This window comes from Odocoileus virginianus, chromosome 6, assembly GCF_023699985.2.
Source record: "Odocoileus virginianus isolate 20LAN1187 ecotype Illinois chromosome 6, Ovbor_1.2, whole genome shotgun sequence".
In the NCBI taxonomy this organism is placed as follows: Eukaryota; Metazoa; Chordata; class Mammalia; order Artiodactyla; family Cervidae; genus Odocoileus; species Odocoileus virginianus.
In genome coordinates, this window is record NC_069679.1 from 36,808,297 (window position 1) to 36,825,648 (window position 17,352).

A 17,352-nucleotide genomic window follows, 5' to 3' on the forward strand; every position below is an offset into this window, starting at 1 on the left:
TCTCTGGTTCCTCTCATGAGGGACATTGGGCCACTTATGTATCTCAGATTCCACAGGGCTTGTCCTCATATCTTCATCAGGTATATTCATAAAATTATATATACTCTACTTGTCAGGACCATCAGACACCCGCTCTTGGGGGAAAAGGCATCACAGTCTGAGACCTGTAGCAACTGTCACAAACTCAGAGCTCCAACACTTCTGGAAGTTCACCAGCCTGAGAGCAAGCAAGTGATTTTTCATTCTTATAAAATGGTGCAAACCCACCTTGCACAGCCAATCACACTCCCCTTTTTCTTCCATCAGCACCTATGGACAGCTTTTCACTTCCAGTGGTCTGAGAGCTGGTAAGTCACCTTCAACATGCAGGCAACCAGAGACCCTAAACAAGAGGACCCATAAAAGCCCTTGGGACATGATCCTCTCAAACCGAACACAGCTTTCATTCTTGCCTAAGTAGCAAAACACATTGGGAAATGCTCCCAAAGAAAATATACAGTCCTGCTAATATGCATTACAACCAGAACCCCACAAGGTCGTAGTCAGTAAGCAGAGGGAGTGTGGGAGAGAGAAGAGCAGATTGGCCTGGTTGAAATGATTACACAGCCCCAGGAAGAAGCCATGTCTGTCTAGAGTGCAAGGCTGGCAAGCATCACCCTTGCTGGGCAGCTATCACCAAGGCTCTGGCTGCTTTTACCCCCTTCACACCCTTCCTGGGCAACCTCTCCTAGGAGCCTCCCTTTGTTGTTCAGTGGCTTAGTCATGTCCAACTCTTTGCGATCCCAAGGACTACAGCACTCCAGGCCTCCCTGTCCTTCACCATCTCCTGGAGTTTGCTCAAGCTCATGTCCATTGAGTCGATAATGCCATCCAAGCATCTCATCCTCTGTCGCCCCCTTCTCCTCCTGCCCTCAATCATTTCCAGTATCAAGGTCATTTCTAATGAGTTGGCTCTTGGCATCAGGTGGCCAAAGTAAGGCAGCTTCAGCTTCAGCATCAGTCCTTCCAATGAATATTCAGGATTGATTTCCTTTAGGATTGAATGGTTTGATCTCCTTGCTGTCCAAGGGACTCTCAAGAGTCTTCTCCAACACCACAACTTGAAAGCGTCAATTCTTTGGTGCTCAGCCTTCTTTATGGTCCAACTCCTACATCCATACATGACTACTGGAAACAGTGTCCAGGTCCCGCTCGCCAAGATCCCAAATCAAGGGGAGTCTGGGAACTAGCACAATCAGCATGCTTAAGAAGTTTTCCTGGTGGCTTTTTTTTTTTTTAATATTTATTTATGTATTTGGCTGTGCTGGGCCTTAGTTGCAGCCCCTGGCATCTCCAATCTCCACTGCACCATGCGAGATCTTTCAGCTGCAGTATGCGGAATCTAGTTCCTTGACCAGGGATCAAACCCGGGTCCCCTGCATTGGGAGCACAGAGTCTTAGCCACTGGAACACCAGGGAAGTCCTCCCTGGTGATTATAATACACGCCTAGAGCCTAGAATCATAGTCATGAATTAAAGTGAGGGTCCACCCGGACATCCGAGAAAATGGAGGCTGTGGTGGTCAGGAGGGAGGGAATTCAGAGCCAGTTGTGCCAAGTGACCCCAGTTAGTCATATTCTCTGGGACTCAGTTCTTTCCCTGTCAAAGAGAAAGGCTGACCAAGAACCACTCGAGCTCCCTTTTAAAAATAAATAGATAAATATAAAACACTGATAATAAAAATAAAGATGTCCCACAAAGACATCACTCTTTCTTCCTAGAAGTCCTAGACCCAAGGGCTTCGTGGTGCACGTCAGGCTGCCGTGGCTGACATCTTACCCACAGGAAGAGCTCCTTCACCCCGTGGGGAGGGCCCAGGAGTGACAGATGCTAAGCCCAATGCACAGCCCTTCAAGGAGAAAATTAAGCCTCTTAAAGTGCCCTTGATGTAATCTCTCAAACCCAGGAATAAGCCACACTCTTCTTGGAAGATTTGCCATGCATGACCTCAGGCTACACTCAGGAAATATCTCCACTTACATCAAACTAGGTCCTGGACACGGATGCCAAGTAATTAAATGGGCAGTCGTGAGGCATGCAAATATGGAGAGAGGACAGGGCCTTGATTTAAACACACAAAGTCTGGAGGCTGAGAGAGCAGTGCAGAGGGAAGCACAGGACACTTCACCCATCGGCAGGAATTCACTCTGCGAGGGCCTCACACTGTGAGGAAAAAAGAGACGTCTTTCCATGTGGTCGAGTGGACTCTGGGGACGAGTGATGAACCAAAACAATTCACCAGAACATTGAGGTCAATGATAAACACTTAAGACAAGTGAACTTACATCTTCAACCCAGCGGCAAGTTAGCAAGCAGACCACTTAAGAGCCCCTCTTCAGAGATAAAAGCGAGAGGCAGCCATTTGTCTCGGTCTAGCTGTCCTCAGCAGGTGCCTTCCACCACTCAACAAGTATTTAATAAGGACAGGCTTCATTCATTCGGTGCTTGGACTCCCTAACTCTCAGCACATGACCTGAGAAATACTGTCCCCAAGAGACGCTGCTTTTCTACCTCAACACTCCTCTCTTCCTTGACTCCAATATGGAAAACAATCATTTTTCCTCACACAAGGCTAACTCTATAATCAACAAGTTTTCCTCACCAATTACTCACATCTTTTTGTTGAATGAACCTATCTACAAAACAGAGACAGACTCACAAAGAACAGACTTGTAGCTGCCAAGTGAGAGATGGAGGGGGTGGGTTGGGGGAATGGACTGAAAGTCTGAGATTAGCAGATACAAACTAGTACAAACAGGATGGATAAACAAGGTCGTACCACACAGCACAGGGAACTACAGTCAATATCCTAAGATAAACCATAATGGAAAAGAATATGGAAAAAAATGTGCGTGTGTGTGTATGTATGTGTATATATGTAACTGAATGACTTAGATGTATAGCAGAAATTAACACAACACTGTAAATCAATTACATTTCAATAAAAAAAAATTTGTTGTTGATGATCTACCATGTGCCAAATGTTGTTTGACTCTTGTGGACACAGTACCATGCATGGTTTCTCTCACTAGCTTACATTCTAGTGCCATGAGACAGGCAAGGGATGAATCATGTAATACAGGCAGATCTCATGTTATTGCAGTTGGCTTTACTGAGCTTTGCAGGTGCCACTATTTTTACAAATTGAATGTCTGTGGCAACCTTGTGGTGAGCAAGCCTATCAGGACCACCTTTCCAAAAACATTTGCTCATTTCCTGTCTCTGAATCACATTTTGGTAATTCTCAGAATATTTCAAACTTTTTTGATATAATTATATTTGTTAAGGTGATGTGTGATCATTGATCTTTGATGTAACAATTGTAACTATTTGGCAGGCACCATGAACTGCACCCAAATAAGATGACGAACTTAATGTTTGTGTTCTGGCTACTATGCCGACCAGCAGCTCCCCGTCTCTCTTCTTCTCCTCCAGCTTCTCTATTTCCTGAGACACAATACTGAAATTCGGCCAATTAATAAGCCTACAAAAGCCTCTAAGTGTTCAAGTGAAAGGAAGAGTCACACATCTCTCACTTTAAATCAGAAGCTTGAAATGATTAAGCTGAGTGAGGAAGGCATGTCAAAAGCCCAGAGAGGCCAAAAGAGAGGTCTCTTGAGCCAAACAGCCAAGCTGTGAATGAATGCAAAGGAAAAGTTCTTAAGGGAAATTGAAAGTACTACTTCAGAGAACAGACAAATGATATGAAAGGGAAACAGCTTTATTGCTGACATGGAGAAAGTTTTATCAATCTGGATAGAAGATCTAGCCAGCCACAACATTCCTTTCAGCCAAAGCCTAACAAGGCCCTAACTCTCCTCCATTCCAGGAAGGCTGAGAGAGATGAGGAAGCTGTAGGAGAAAAGCTTAAAGCTGGCAGAAATTGGTTAGTGAGGTTCAAGGGAAAAAGCTGTCTCCATAACATAAAAGTGCAAAGTGAGGCAGCAAGTACTGATGCAAAACCTGCAACAAGATATCCAGAAGATCTAGCTAAAATCATTAAGGAAGGCGGCTACACTAAACAACAGATTTTTCAATGTAGATAAAACAGTCACACTGGAAGAAGATGTCATCTAAGACTTTCATAGCTAGAGAGGAGAAGTCAATGCCTGGCTCTGCAAAGGACAGGTTGACTCTCTTTTTAGGGGCTAATGCAGAGGATGACTTGGAGTTGAAGCCAATACTCAGTTACCATTCTAAAAATCCTAGGGCCCTTAAGAAAAAGATTCAAGCTATTCTGCCTGTGCTCTGTAAATGCAGCAACAAAGCCTGGATTACAGCACACCCAGTTTACAACACAACTTACTCAATATTTTAAACCCACTTTTGAGACCTACTGCCCACAAAAAAAAAAAAAAAAAAAAAAAAAAATTTCTTTTCAAATATTACTGCTCATTGACAATACACCTGGTCATCCAAGAGCTCTGATGGAGATGTACAATAATGTGAGTGTTTTTCATGTTTACATCCATTATGTAGCCCATGGATCAAGGAGTCATTTCAACTATTAAGTCTCATTCTTTAAGAAATGCATTGTATAAGGCTGCAGATGCCATAGACAGTGATTCCTCTGATAAATCTGAGCAAAATAAATTGAAAACCTTCTGGAAAGAATACACCAGTCTAAATACCATTAAGAACACTCATGATTCATGGCAAGAGGTCAAAACAACAACATTAACAGGAATCTGGAAGAAGCTGATTCCAGCTCTCATGGATGACTTTGAGGGTTCAAGGTTTCAGTGGAGGAAGTAACTGCAGATGTGGTGGAAACAGCAAGAGAACGAGAATTTGAAGTTGAGCCTGAAGATGTGACTGAATTGCTTTGATTTCATGAGAAAACTTGAATGAATGAGGAACTGCTTCTTATGCATGAGCAAAGAAAGTGGTTTCCTGAGATGGCATCTGCTCCTCGTAAATATGCTATAAAGGTCATTGAAATGACAACAAAGGATTCAGAATATGACATAAACTCAGCTGAAAAAGCAGCAGCATGGTTTAAGAGAACTGACTCCAATTCTGAAAGAAGTTCTACTATGGGCAAAATGCTATCAAACAGCACTGCCTGCTACAGAAATCATTCATGAAAGGAAGAGTCAAAAGCAATGTGGCAAACTTCATTGTTGTCTTATTTTAAGATACGGTCACAACCACCCCAACCTTCAGCCATCCCAAATAGGTTAGCAGCCAACAATATCAAGGCAAGACCCTCCTCCACCAGCAAAAAAAAACATGACTTTCTGAAGACTCAGAGGACGGTCAGCACTTTTTTGCAATAAAGTCATTTTTAATTAAGATATGTACATTGGTGTTTTTTAGATGCAATGCTACTGCACACTTAATATATGAAAGTGAAAGTTTCAGTAGCTCAGTCATGGCTGCCTCTTTGCAACCCAATGGACAGCAGTCAAGCTTCTCTGTCACAGAATTCTCCAGGCAAGAATACTGGAGTGGATTGCCATTTTCTTCTCCATGGGATCTTCCCAACCCAGGGATCGAACTCAGGTCTCCTACACTGCAGGCAGATTCTTTACCATCTGAGACACCAGGGAAGCCTATTTACTATAATGTACTACACATAGCCTATATACTATAACAGACTATAGTATAGTATAAATATACTCTAGGAAACCAAAAACTTTGTATGACTCACTTTGATATTTTATTGCAGTCGTCTGGGACGGAAGCTATACTATCTCCTAGGTATGCCTGTTAGCAGGGAATGACACATGACAGGAAAACAAGGAAGAAGCTGGGAGCGGGGAGCGGGGACCGGGGGCACCAGGAAGACCTCTAAGGAGGTGATACTGGAGCAGACTCCCAAGTCAAGTGAAGTGTGAGAGAGCAGCCCCCACCTTCAGAAGCCAGGAGGAGGAAATCCAGCAGCAGAGCAGGAATTGAAACAGCCTGAGTGTAGGAGGAAAACCAGGTGAGGGCTGTGGTGCAGAAGCCAAGTGAAGACAGCCAAAGAGAGAGCTGGCTACCTGCTGCCGAGAGGCTGCAGGCAACGACGACTGAGCGCTGGCCACCAGGTATCCCTGGTACCTGAAGAAGTGTGCTTTTGGTGAAGCGGTGGGACAGAAGCCAAACTGGGTGTGTTCAAGACAGAATGAGAGAGGGAAATGGAGAAGAATGTGTGACAGTTCTTCTGGAAGACGCTGACTCCAAGGGAGAATAGAGGAATCAGGAGAACCGTCGACTGGGATACTGGGCTAAGAGAGTTCTGTTGGTGGCACTTTTCCCCTCAAGATGAGAGAGACTACAGTACGTTTCTCATGGAGATGATCCATCAGAGGGAGAAAGCTGATGGTGCAGAGGGAAAGAAGATTCACGCACGAGTGAGAGTCTTGCATGCCAACAGGGAGCAGGCTCCAGCGCTATGTGGTTACAATGCAGGTAGGCTAGCAGATTAGCATGAGGAAATGATGAAACTACTTCCCAATTGCTTCCTTTCTCTCAGTGAAAGAAGCCAAGTCATCAGCTGCCAGTGAGGTGGGGACAGAAACATAGTGGGCTCTGCAGTGCCAAGAGTCCGTCTGGAGGTTTATGGTCATAAATAAAAAGTGAGACGATGCAGTTGGCTGGTTTTTTCCAGCCAGGTTCATCAGCCTGAGGCAGGAGCAGAGTGGACAGAGGATGGGGTTTTCCTAGGAAAGATGAAGGAAGGAACAGTCAAAGTAGTTGGGGGGCATAGGCAAACACCTTGGGGTGGGGGCTGGGGTGGGGCATAGTGAGAAGAGATAATCAGGGTGACAGATGATAAAGAAGTGGAAGGGTCACCAGGTCAGAGCCCCTTGGAGGGTGCAGGCTGGGTGCACTTGGGTAATAACAGGAATAAGGCGAAAGAGAAAAGGTGAGGGTCAGATGGGAATGCTTGTCAAGATTTTGATTGAGGTACAGTATTGATAATGATAAGGTCTACACTTGTGATTGCAAGTTTAGTGGGTAATAAAATCAATTTAGCCGGTCATGACCAGCAATTTTTTTTTAATGAGACAAAATAAAAAGTATGTGACTACATTACACCTAGTAAGGGTAAACACTGTTTTGTGAAACTTGGTTCAGTTGTATGTATATTTGCATTGGGTCATCACATAAGATGTATTTCTCCTATAAATCGGGGTTTAAAAAAAAAAAAAAAAAAACTCCCCCAGGACACCAGGGCAAGGTTTCTCTATCATGTCACTGCTTACATTTTAGACCAGTAATTCTCTATGTATGTGGGCCGGGCGGGGGGCGGGGGGATAGTGGGGGAGTGTATTATACAGTGTTTGGCAATATCCCAGGCCTCCACTCACTGAATACCCACAGCACTTCTGTGTCCCCTCAAGTTGGGACAAAAACGCCTCTGCAGGCCTGTGTGCTCAGTTGCTCAGTCGTGTCCGACTCTTTGAGACCCTGTGGACTGTAGCCCGCCAGGCTTCTTTGTCCATGGGATTTTCCCGGCAAGAATACTGGAGTGGGTTGCCATTTCCTCCTCCAGGGAATCTTCCTGACCCAGGGATTGAACCCAAGTCTCCTGTGTCTCCCTCATTGGCCGGCAGATTTTTCATCACTGAGCTACCTGGAAAGCCCTTAAATGTCTCTAGACATTGCCAAATAGCCTCTGGGTGGCAAAACTGCTGAAAACCAGCATCCTAAGGATAACTATAGGAGGGAAGGCTGAAGTAGACAGAAGAAAGGATAACTAAAAGAGAGTTGGTCAAAGGACTGAGTTGGGTGGACAATCTATATAGATGCCCAAGTTACCAAAAATGTTGATCAGAGAAAGAACTGTGGTCCAGATAATACCATCTTCAAAGAATGAGGCAAAGTGACCCTGAGGACTGAAGATGCATGTTCTCTACCCCAGCTACATATTAGAATTACCTAGAGAACTTACCCACCAATGTCCAGACCCCATCCAGATCAACTAAATCAACATCCCCAAGTGATCCCAACACGTGGCCAGGGTGGAGAACCCTACAGAAGAGGTCCACCCTTCAAGCGTGTATGATGAAAAACAAAAAAAAAACAGGAACCAGAGACTAATAGGCTTCTCTGCTTTCCCATAAGAATCCATTACAGAATATTTAAAATAAACCCGAGCTTTGACTTTCACTGTTGATTAACCACACATCCATGTATGAAATATCATTACATCCCCAAACACCTACAATGGATACAGACAACAGTTCAGTAAAGTAACTCAAATAATTCTTCTTCTCAGCTTGGTGAAACTGATAAAACTGAGTTAATTTGCCTTGATTGGCATTGTAACTTTCATCCATGAAAGGGGAGAGCACTGGCTGGACAAGAACACCAGAGCTGCAAAGCACAGGAAGCTGTTCCCCTACACCAGTGGTTTGCAAAGTATGGTCCAGGACCAGGAAGATCAGTGTCATCTGGGAACTTGTTAAAAATGCAAATTATCAGGCCCCACCAAGACTTACAGAATCTAAAACTGTGGCTCAACAAAGTGGGTTTTAACAAGTCCTCCAGGTGATTCTGATGGTGAAGAATCACCATCTCCTGCCTGCAATGCAGGAGACCTGGGTTCAATCCCTAGTTTGGAAAGATCTCCTGGAGAAGGGAATGGCTACCCACTCCAGTATCCTTGTCTAGATATATCCTTCCCACAGATGGGGAAGCCTGGTGGGCTATAGTCCTTGGGGTCTTAAAGAGTCAGACATGATTGAGCAAATAACACTTTCACTGTCCAGGGGATTTTGAGGCATTCACACCTGGAAACAACTGAATATAAAGCACGGTTTTCAAATTTGCAGCACCGCCCTGGCTTCTAAGTGGTTGAGATTCTGAGTGTCCCACCAGCACTCAGAGTCATGTGATAGGTACTTTTTAAAATGTGAATGGAGGTTTCACTGCTTTTGAAAATTTCATTTTTTTGGTAGTGACTGCCAAGAACTCAAATACTACCAAGTTTCAAAAATCACATCTAGAGGCAGAATTGAAAATGGTACACAGGTAGAGCAATCAGCTAAGCTAAAGATAGTTTGGATGGAGACAGGGATTCAAATGCCAGAAGAATCATTTAGCAGCAACTCTCTGGGCTTCCCTGGTGGCTCAGATAGTAAAGAATCTGCCTGCAATGCAGGAGATCCGGGTTCAATCCTTGGATGGGAAAGATGCCCTGGAGAAGAGAATGGCTACTCACTCCAGCATTCTTGTCTGGAGAATTCCACGGACAGAGAACCCTGGCGGGCTACAATCCATGGGATTGTAAAGAGTTCTACATGACTAAGCGACTAACACTCTCTCTCTCTCTCTCTCTCTCTCTCTCTCTCTCTCTCTCTCTCTAATCCATGGGATTGTAAAGAGTCCTACATGACTAAGCGACTAACACACTCTCTCTCTCTCTCTCTCTCTCTCTCTCTCTCTATAATCCATGGGATTGTAAAGAGTCCTACATGACTAAGCGACTAACACTCTCTCTCTCTCTCTCTCTCTCTCTCTCTCTCTCTCTCTCTGGCTCAGGAAAACCAAGTTTGAGGACATGCTGCCTTGAAGTCCTGGAAGACTCTCCAGTTGGCCACAAGACCTCCCCTCTACCTTCAGAATGGGATCAAAGAAAGTCAAGGAAAAGGGTTTCACAAACTCTTATCATCACCCTCCTGGGAGATAAAGGTAAATAGCTCTTCTGGAAGCCAAGGCGTATACTGAAGGATTTCACTTAAAGTTGGGAAATCTCAGAATTTTAGAAGATAATTGAAAGTTTCCAAAGAGACAAGAGAGATTGCTGCAGAATGCAACAGAAAAAAAAAAAAAAAGAATATTGCCCAGTTTTTGTTTCTAAAATGGTTCCAGACAAATTTCCTATTCGTTAACCAAATCATATTTTTAAATGTTTTCATATTAAAAAAGCCTGCATGCTTAGGCAAGTAAACCATTCAAGGTGTACAGGGAGCAAGTTAATCACCCCTCTGCTCCACAGCTAATTTTAAACAACATTAGGTTTTATGTGTCCTTCCATGTGTTTCTTCAAGGTCATACACATTGGGCTTCTTTTTTAAATCAGAAATAGTATCATACCACATATGATACTTGGCAACTTGATTTTATTTACATGTAATATATCATAGACATCCTTCACAAAATAATCTCTCTATATATGGATGAGAGGATCCATATATATATATGGACCCCATATATTCATCCTACTGATGGAAACTCATACTGCTTCTAGCTTATTCTGTAGTAATCTGGCAACAAACATCCTCACACACAGATCCCTACATGCCGTTTCTACTTCTGTAAGAAAGGATTCCAAATATGCGACTGCATACACAAACAAACACATTCCAAATTTTCACTGAAACTGTCTGCTTTCCCACAAGGTTGTGCCCATTCAGACTCCCACCAAGAGTCTGAGGGTTGCCCCCAACCCACCTAATAGAGGAGGTTACCAACCTTTAAAACATGCCCTAACTGGATGAACAGATAACTAGCTGTTCTTGGCTTTTTAATTTGCATTTCCCTGACCATGATGTGCTTTGAGAATCTTTTCACATGTTTATGACCATTTGTACCCCTTATCTTGAGAATTGCCTGTTCACATCCTTCGCATATCTTTGATCCTGTTGTCCTTCAAGTACTGTTTAATCTCACACTATTGCCCTCCCCCACCCCCTAATCTACAAGATGCATAAAGTATAAAAGATCATGCTCTAGGGACTGGGTGTGTGAGGTGAGGCCAGGAGATATCTAATTACACAATAAATCCTCAAAAACAATCATTGAATAGGTGAATAGCAGACTTAGAAAATTTTGTTTGTTAGGAGTGCAGCTAAAAGACTAAAAGGGAAATACAAATATTCACTTACTGTTCTACATATTCAGAACAACATCACTTTGGATGAAATTTAATTGTTGGTTAACGGAGAAACAAAACATTGTCCTAGCACAGACTCTAACAATCCACTATGAAAGGGTGGCAAAAAAGCGGTCTTGATTCATAGCTCTGGGTGGTACATAAACAAAGGCTCTCAAAACCAAGTGACATCTGCCACTAAGCCACAGGCTTGGTCAACAGACAGGTGAAGTCTACGCTAAACATTTTGTTCTTTTCTTGTTTTGTCTCCACTGCCATCCAAGATTTTTTTGCCTTTGAAAATTTCCTGCTTATTGAGGAAGGGGATTGAGGACAGCCTACAGGGGGAATTTGATAGAGTTCAGATTCCTTAACTCTTTTAACTTTAGACAAAACATCTGGTTATACCCAGCATTTAACCCCATCATTTGTAATAGTTCTGTTTGGCTTATATTTTAACTAGTCTCCCTATTAAGTATAAGAGTAATAGGATTAAAAAGTTCTGGGGGAAAGTACTGTAATTAAAAAGGCACCAGTTGGGTATATGTTAAGCTGTAATTCTGGTCCTGCTTATTAAGTTTTCCTTCTTGTCTTTAATTTTTTTTTAACCCATAAAAATAACTTTGAATTACTTAACTCTTTTTTAGTACTTCCTGTATTGGCTAATTCACCACCTCAAACCTCCAAGAAAACATTATGACTCAGAAGTTCTGGAGTAGTAATGTCAGAGATCACAAGTTTTAGACACTGTCCCAAGAGTCTGGCCATGCCACACACACACAACACACACACCATATAGTAACTTGATGGGCAATTCTCCAAAATGAATAGGCATTTCTAGACTCTTGAAGTTATTAAATCTTAATAGGAAAAAATTGCAGGAACTTTGATCAAGCCAAGAAGTTATAATAAGAATCAGGCAAAAAAAAAAAAAGAATCAGGCAAGAGGCAACAAAGCACAATTTGTAACACTTTGTTAAGAGAGGCATAAAAAAAAACAAATATTGAGGTAGTAAACTTAGGAATGAAGGTACAAGGGTTTATAATAAAACTTTTTTAATTTTTAATTTTAGCTTTATTAAGAATACTTCTTTTAGATTTTTATGTAATGTTTAGTACATGCACAAAAATATGTGATATATATATATATAGTTATAAAGCACAATACTAAGATGAATAAATACATCTTTAGACTTTTTTTTGCTGAGCAGTTGGTAAAAGTTTAAATTGTTCACCACCTATAACCATCCTTAACTGCTCTTAGAAATAAATGATCTGCTGGTAACAGAGGGAGGAAGAATGGGGGAATCAGTATAATTTGAGCTATAAAAAAAACTGGACTAAAGCAAATAACACACACACACACCTCTTTCTAAAACCTGACTTTGCTTAAAAATACTTTAGGGAATACTGTTTGAAAATCCCCAAACAAGCAGATTTAACAGTAGGTGAATTCAAAACCCATATAAATAAACCTATGCCTATAAAGAATATCCCCAATAACTCAATGAACAGGGCCAAGTTTTAAAAGTGCACTTTCCCTTTGGAGGTAAAAGCACATCAATGCCAAAAACAGAAACTCTAATAATTCTTCAGTACTCCTTGATGACCTGAGTGCGCACAAAGGCAGAGAGAATCCAAGGACTTCCCCAATCTGAGGAGCTCTGTGTGTTCTGATTCCAGGTACCATTTCTAAGAGTGGGAAGTTTACAAAAGGGATGGAGGCTTTCAGCAACTAATTTGATTCTCTCCTAAATTAATTATGCTAATTCTAGAAAAATGTATCTTAGGCTCAGGTTGTTCTCCACAGTTCTAGGGCTCAGTGAAAACAAAATTAGCATTTCTGCAGGTATCCCTCCTCTCTCAAGGCCATGTGTCTTGTCACATCCAAGGCCCTTCCCCGGTTTTTGCACAGATACCCCAAATCAGCCAACAAGGAAGATAAAATGTTGGAAATTCAATGCCTGACATTCTCACTGGATAAGTATTTATTGAGGCGAACAGACGTAAGAGCAGCCTAAATCCTGACATCACAGGGCACATCTCTGAGATGAGAGCCTCCCCCCTCCCCCACATGCTCTCAGTCATCCCTTGAAGCCTATCCAATGATGAAGCCCCAAAGTGCTGACATGACCTCAATACTATGGCATCATTTCTCTCGCCAAGGAGAAAGGCTGGCACGTTTCTGCCAGCGAACTGTAGGTCAGCCAACTCGCCCTTCCCCGGCCCCTTCACAAAGCAGATATCACAATCTATCTCAAAAGTAAAGATTTCCTCACCGCCCCCCTCCCGAGAAGTCGCCAACTCCAAGCTCTGAAGAAGGGAGAATAGCGCTCAACCTGACGACTGTCACCACTCAGCACCCAGGGTCCTATCAGAAGCCAATGTTCAGTGGTATTTAGAGCACCAAGCTGCTTGTAGTTTATTATATCTGGGGGTCCAGTTCTCCAAAACACCCCCCTACTCTCGCGTCTTTAAATGCGTCTCGGACAACACCAACACTTCCGCTCATTCCCCTCGCTCATCGTCTAGAAATAGCCAGCGGTTAGTTTTAACTACGAGACAGGCATTCTGAATCAATCTCCTTTCCCCAAGTCACCTGGGTTCTTCACGGGCAGCAAAAATCCAAGTTTCCCCACGCATCTCCCTGAAACCCCAACTTCTGGAAATGTCCCCCTGACCTCGCCTCCGCCAGCTGGCACAGCGGCGGGAGCCGAGCACGCAGCCGCGGGCGCTGCTGCTGTCGCGGCCGCAGCCAGACAGGCGAGAGGAGGCTCGGGCTTGTCTTCCTCCACGGGGTCACCGCAAACCACGGACGATAACCGGGGCTCCTCCTCTACGCGGGGAGTGAGCTCCCGCGCTCTGAGAGGCACCCAGGAGGCTCCTGGCGTCGGCAAGACGGTCCGCACCGGCGCCCGGCCGGGGAAAGCGGTCAAGCGCACGGCTCCAGCGGAGCGCCCGGGCGGCCGCGGCCGCAGGAGAGGGGCGTGTTCCTTGCGCCTCGGAGCCCGACCGCTGCGTCTCGGCGGGACCGTGGACCGAGGCGAACAGAGCGCGCAGTCTCTGACGGCGGCTCTCGGCCCTCAACCCCGGCGGGCCGGCCTGGCGACGCGCTGCAGCCCGCGCGCCCTTGCGGGGACAGGCGCGGTGCGCGCCCTGCGAAGCCACCTCCGTGCCGGCCTGGGCGCGCAAACTTTCCTGGGGAAAACCACTCCACCCTCTCCTGCCGGGGCGCCGCGCTCTCCCCTCGGCCCACCAGCTGTTCGCCCACTCCCCTCGATAGCCAAGACCCACTGAAAATATGGCGCCCTCGAACGTCGCTCCTCGGTCCCCTTGGGGAATGCCTTAATGAGGGTGTCCGGTACCCCCGGCTCCCGACGGGGGCGAAATTTCAGCTCCTGGGGCCAAGGAAGGATAGGGCACCCCTGGTCCAGCGCGAGGCCAGCGGCAGCACTGAATCCCAATTCTCCCCTCGTTCTTGGTCCCCCAGCTTCCAGCAGTTTGCTTGTGGCGAGATTGCCAAGTAAGACAGAATCGTGGAATCGGCAGGTCTGAGAGTCCGGGACTGGGAAAGGAGCTCCGCACCGGCCGGCTGTCTTTGCCCAGAGCCCAGACGAAGACTTGTTTGCAAAGTGGCGCTGGAGTCGGGGCGATCAGTGCTGGAACGAAGCCGCTCCGCCCGCGCCAACTCTCCCGGCGCGGGGGCCCGGCCGGGGCCGAGGGGACACTCCAGGCAGGCGGGGCCGCTTTTCAAAGCCCAGTTACCGGAAACCCAGGGGGAGCCCCGCAGGGGACCAGCTGCCCACGGCTAGGAATCCGCTCTCGGGAGCCGGCTGTGAGGCTGTTTGCAAACCGCCGCGCTCGGGTCCAGTGCAGTGAAACATACATGTGCAATAGACAGGTGCATTAATTTTATTTTTATTTTTATTTTCCTGCAAAAAGCTCCCTAGAACATCAAAGCTGGGAGCTTTGCGAGGTTTTTTCTGCATTGGCATCACTCACGAGATGCAAAAGGAAAGGGAAAACCACCCACATTTTCCTTCTGTAAAGGGGAGGGAAAAGACACGAGAAATTCATGCAACGTGCATGCAGCTGGAGGAAGAGGAAAACCCGAGTGAGCCGTGCGCCTTACCGGGGGATGCATTTACTGTCTCATTGCAGAGCGCCTGCCTCGGAGTGCAGCCGGCGTCCCCCAGCGCGCCCAGCGACCGCTCCGCTCCCGCAGCCGCCCCAGCCGCTGCCGCCGCCGCTGGCTCCAGGCGCGGAACAAGAGCCGAGGGCGAGCGCGAGCGCACGGCCCGGGAGCGCCGGGAGGGCAGGAAGCGCGTCATCACTCGGGGACGGCGCGGCCCCGCGCGGCTCTGGTTCGGCCGCCGCGCAGCGCGGCACCGAGGTTGGGCAGGCACGGGCTCCACAGGGCACCTCTTGGGTGTCTAGCTAGCCGTCCGGTGCTGGGAGGTTTCGGGGGCAAAGGGGGGCGCCGGCCGAGCTGTCGCAGAGCTCGGGTCTGCTATGTGAAGAGGGCAGGGAATGCACTGTCTTGGGGAAGGGGGCCCCTAGGTCCGCAGAGCGCTTCCCCAAACCGCTGGCCCGCCACGGAGGGGAAGCGAGGTGAAGTTCCGACACGAGGAATCTGATGGGCTCTGGAGTCCTATTGCGATGCTGTCGGTGGGAACCCCAAGCAGGATTTTCCCTCTCTAGAAGTGTCGCACACGCCGACACCAAAACCCACCTGGTCAGAGGTCATTTAGAGATTTAGAGAACGGCTTTTAGGGATGAGGGGGCGTAATCTATTAAATTCAGAAGAAGAAAATTTTCTCCTGCCTACTGTGCCCTTAAAGTCAGTGATATACCTTTGCAGTTACACAGCCATTAGGAAATGTTGTAGGATGACCTGAAACAATGAGAAGTTTTTGGAGGCCCGGAGACATCACAAAACACTATGTACTGTATGATGTCATTTTTGAAAATTGATATGTGGAGAGGTAGAAAAGACTGGACGCAGAAACCAAGATGTTAACTAGGGCTCGGTAATTGGAGTTGTGGGTGATTTTTCTTTGTCTGCTTAGTTTGTGATTTTTCTGTAAGGGACACAGGAAAGTGAAAGTGAAGTCGCTCTTGAATGCGACTCCATTGTAGCCTACCAGGATCCTCGGTCCATGGGATTTTCCAGGCAAGAGTACTGGAGTGGGTTGCCATTTCCTTCTCCAAGGGACACACATAACTTTTTAATTACAAATAAAATGTTTTTAATAAGAAAGGACCTTGCATTTTTCTCCATCCCAATATTAAATAACCAGGATTAACTCCTTTCCCCAAGAAACAGGTAGCAAATCTCTTTAGTTACTCCTAACTGAAACTATTGCAACTTTTTAGTGTTTCTCAGAGCATGAACCTTCTGCCCTTATGAATTGGAGATTATGTAAATTGATCTGTCTTGACAAGTCCATTGAGACATTGGATAACGCTGGATACTCTACAAGAAAAAAAAAAACATCTTCTTGTCAGAGCTGATGGACTAGACTTTACTATGATCACAGATGTTTATAACAGAGAACAGCTTTTTAACTTATTTCAGAGAATAAACTTTATAAATCAAAAAGCACTGTTAGAGAACCAATGAACTGGCTACTTGAGAAAGTTCTCAAAGTTGCACGGCACAGTTTCTAATCACACAGAAAAAATGGTTCTGTTCACCACACCTTTAAACATTCCCCAGTCTAACAATAACTGGTGGTGGCAAGAAGCCACCTCAGGGGATGGTTAAAAAGTAGATGTTTATTGATTTTTGTAAGAGATTGGTAATAAAGTCATTAATGCCACCTAAATTGTCCCTTGGTTTATTGACCATATTTTTATAGCTCAAATGACAGGTTTGCGTAAGAGGCTCTTCAAGACAAAGAGAAAAACACCACAACTAAAGCCATTTTCCCCTTCTGCTTAGTTGTCAGTTCATGGGGCCCAATGACTTCTTATCAAACATCTCAAAATTAGATTTTTCCCCAACTTAGATTTAAAGATTTTCCGTTATTTAATTCACAGTTCTCAAAATATCCCATGTTCTCCCTCTGCCTGCCAGTGATAAGCTGTTGAATTTTAGAAAGTAATAGCAAAGTTCTTTCTTGTACCTCTGTGCCTAAAAGGGCCTGAAACTTAGTAGGTACACAACAAATACTTGTTCCATGAAAATAGCATATTTGTTCACTATCTACTTGACCAGTTCCTGAGATATTTGAAGAGTCATCTCTCCTGCTAGACTATCAGTGCAATCCTAGGATACCAACATCTTGTAGAGTTATATATAGCATTGGTTTAGTCCAGTAATTTCACTCATTTCAAAATAGCTAAGTCTGAGACAGTCAGAGGAGTGAGGTGCAGGTATCTGAATATCTATGCATTATGTGTTCAATTAGCCTATTTTGTGGCTCTCAGATCAATCAGACCCTTTCCCCTAACAAGAACATGAGTCCTAGAATTCTTTGCTTTAGTCTGGGCTTCTAACCAAC

The 17,352-nt window shown here is 45.1% G+C and overlaps 1 protein-coding gene across 6 annotated transcripts in view; it reads right to left on the reverse strand.

Moving 5' to 3' along the window:
- The window catches only part of TLN2 (talin 2), a 481,890-nt gene extending 466,743 nt beyond the window's left edge, over positions 1-15,147 (reverse strand). For 5 of the 6 annotated variants that reach the window (XM_070469184.1, XM_070469188.1, XM_070469186.1 and 2 more), the window contains exon 1: positions 14,979-15,147. The gene's annotated coding sequence lies outside the window, so the exon portion shown is untranslated. Of the gene's footprint in view, positions 1-13,445; positions 13,533-14,978 lie in introns of those variants that run through there. The other variant, XM_070469182.1, reaches the window with a different exon arrangement.
- Positions 15,148-17,352: the final 2,205 nt, after the last annotated feature.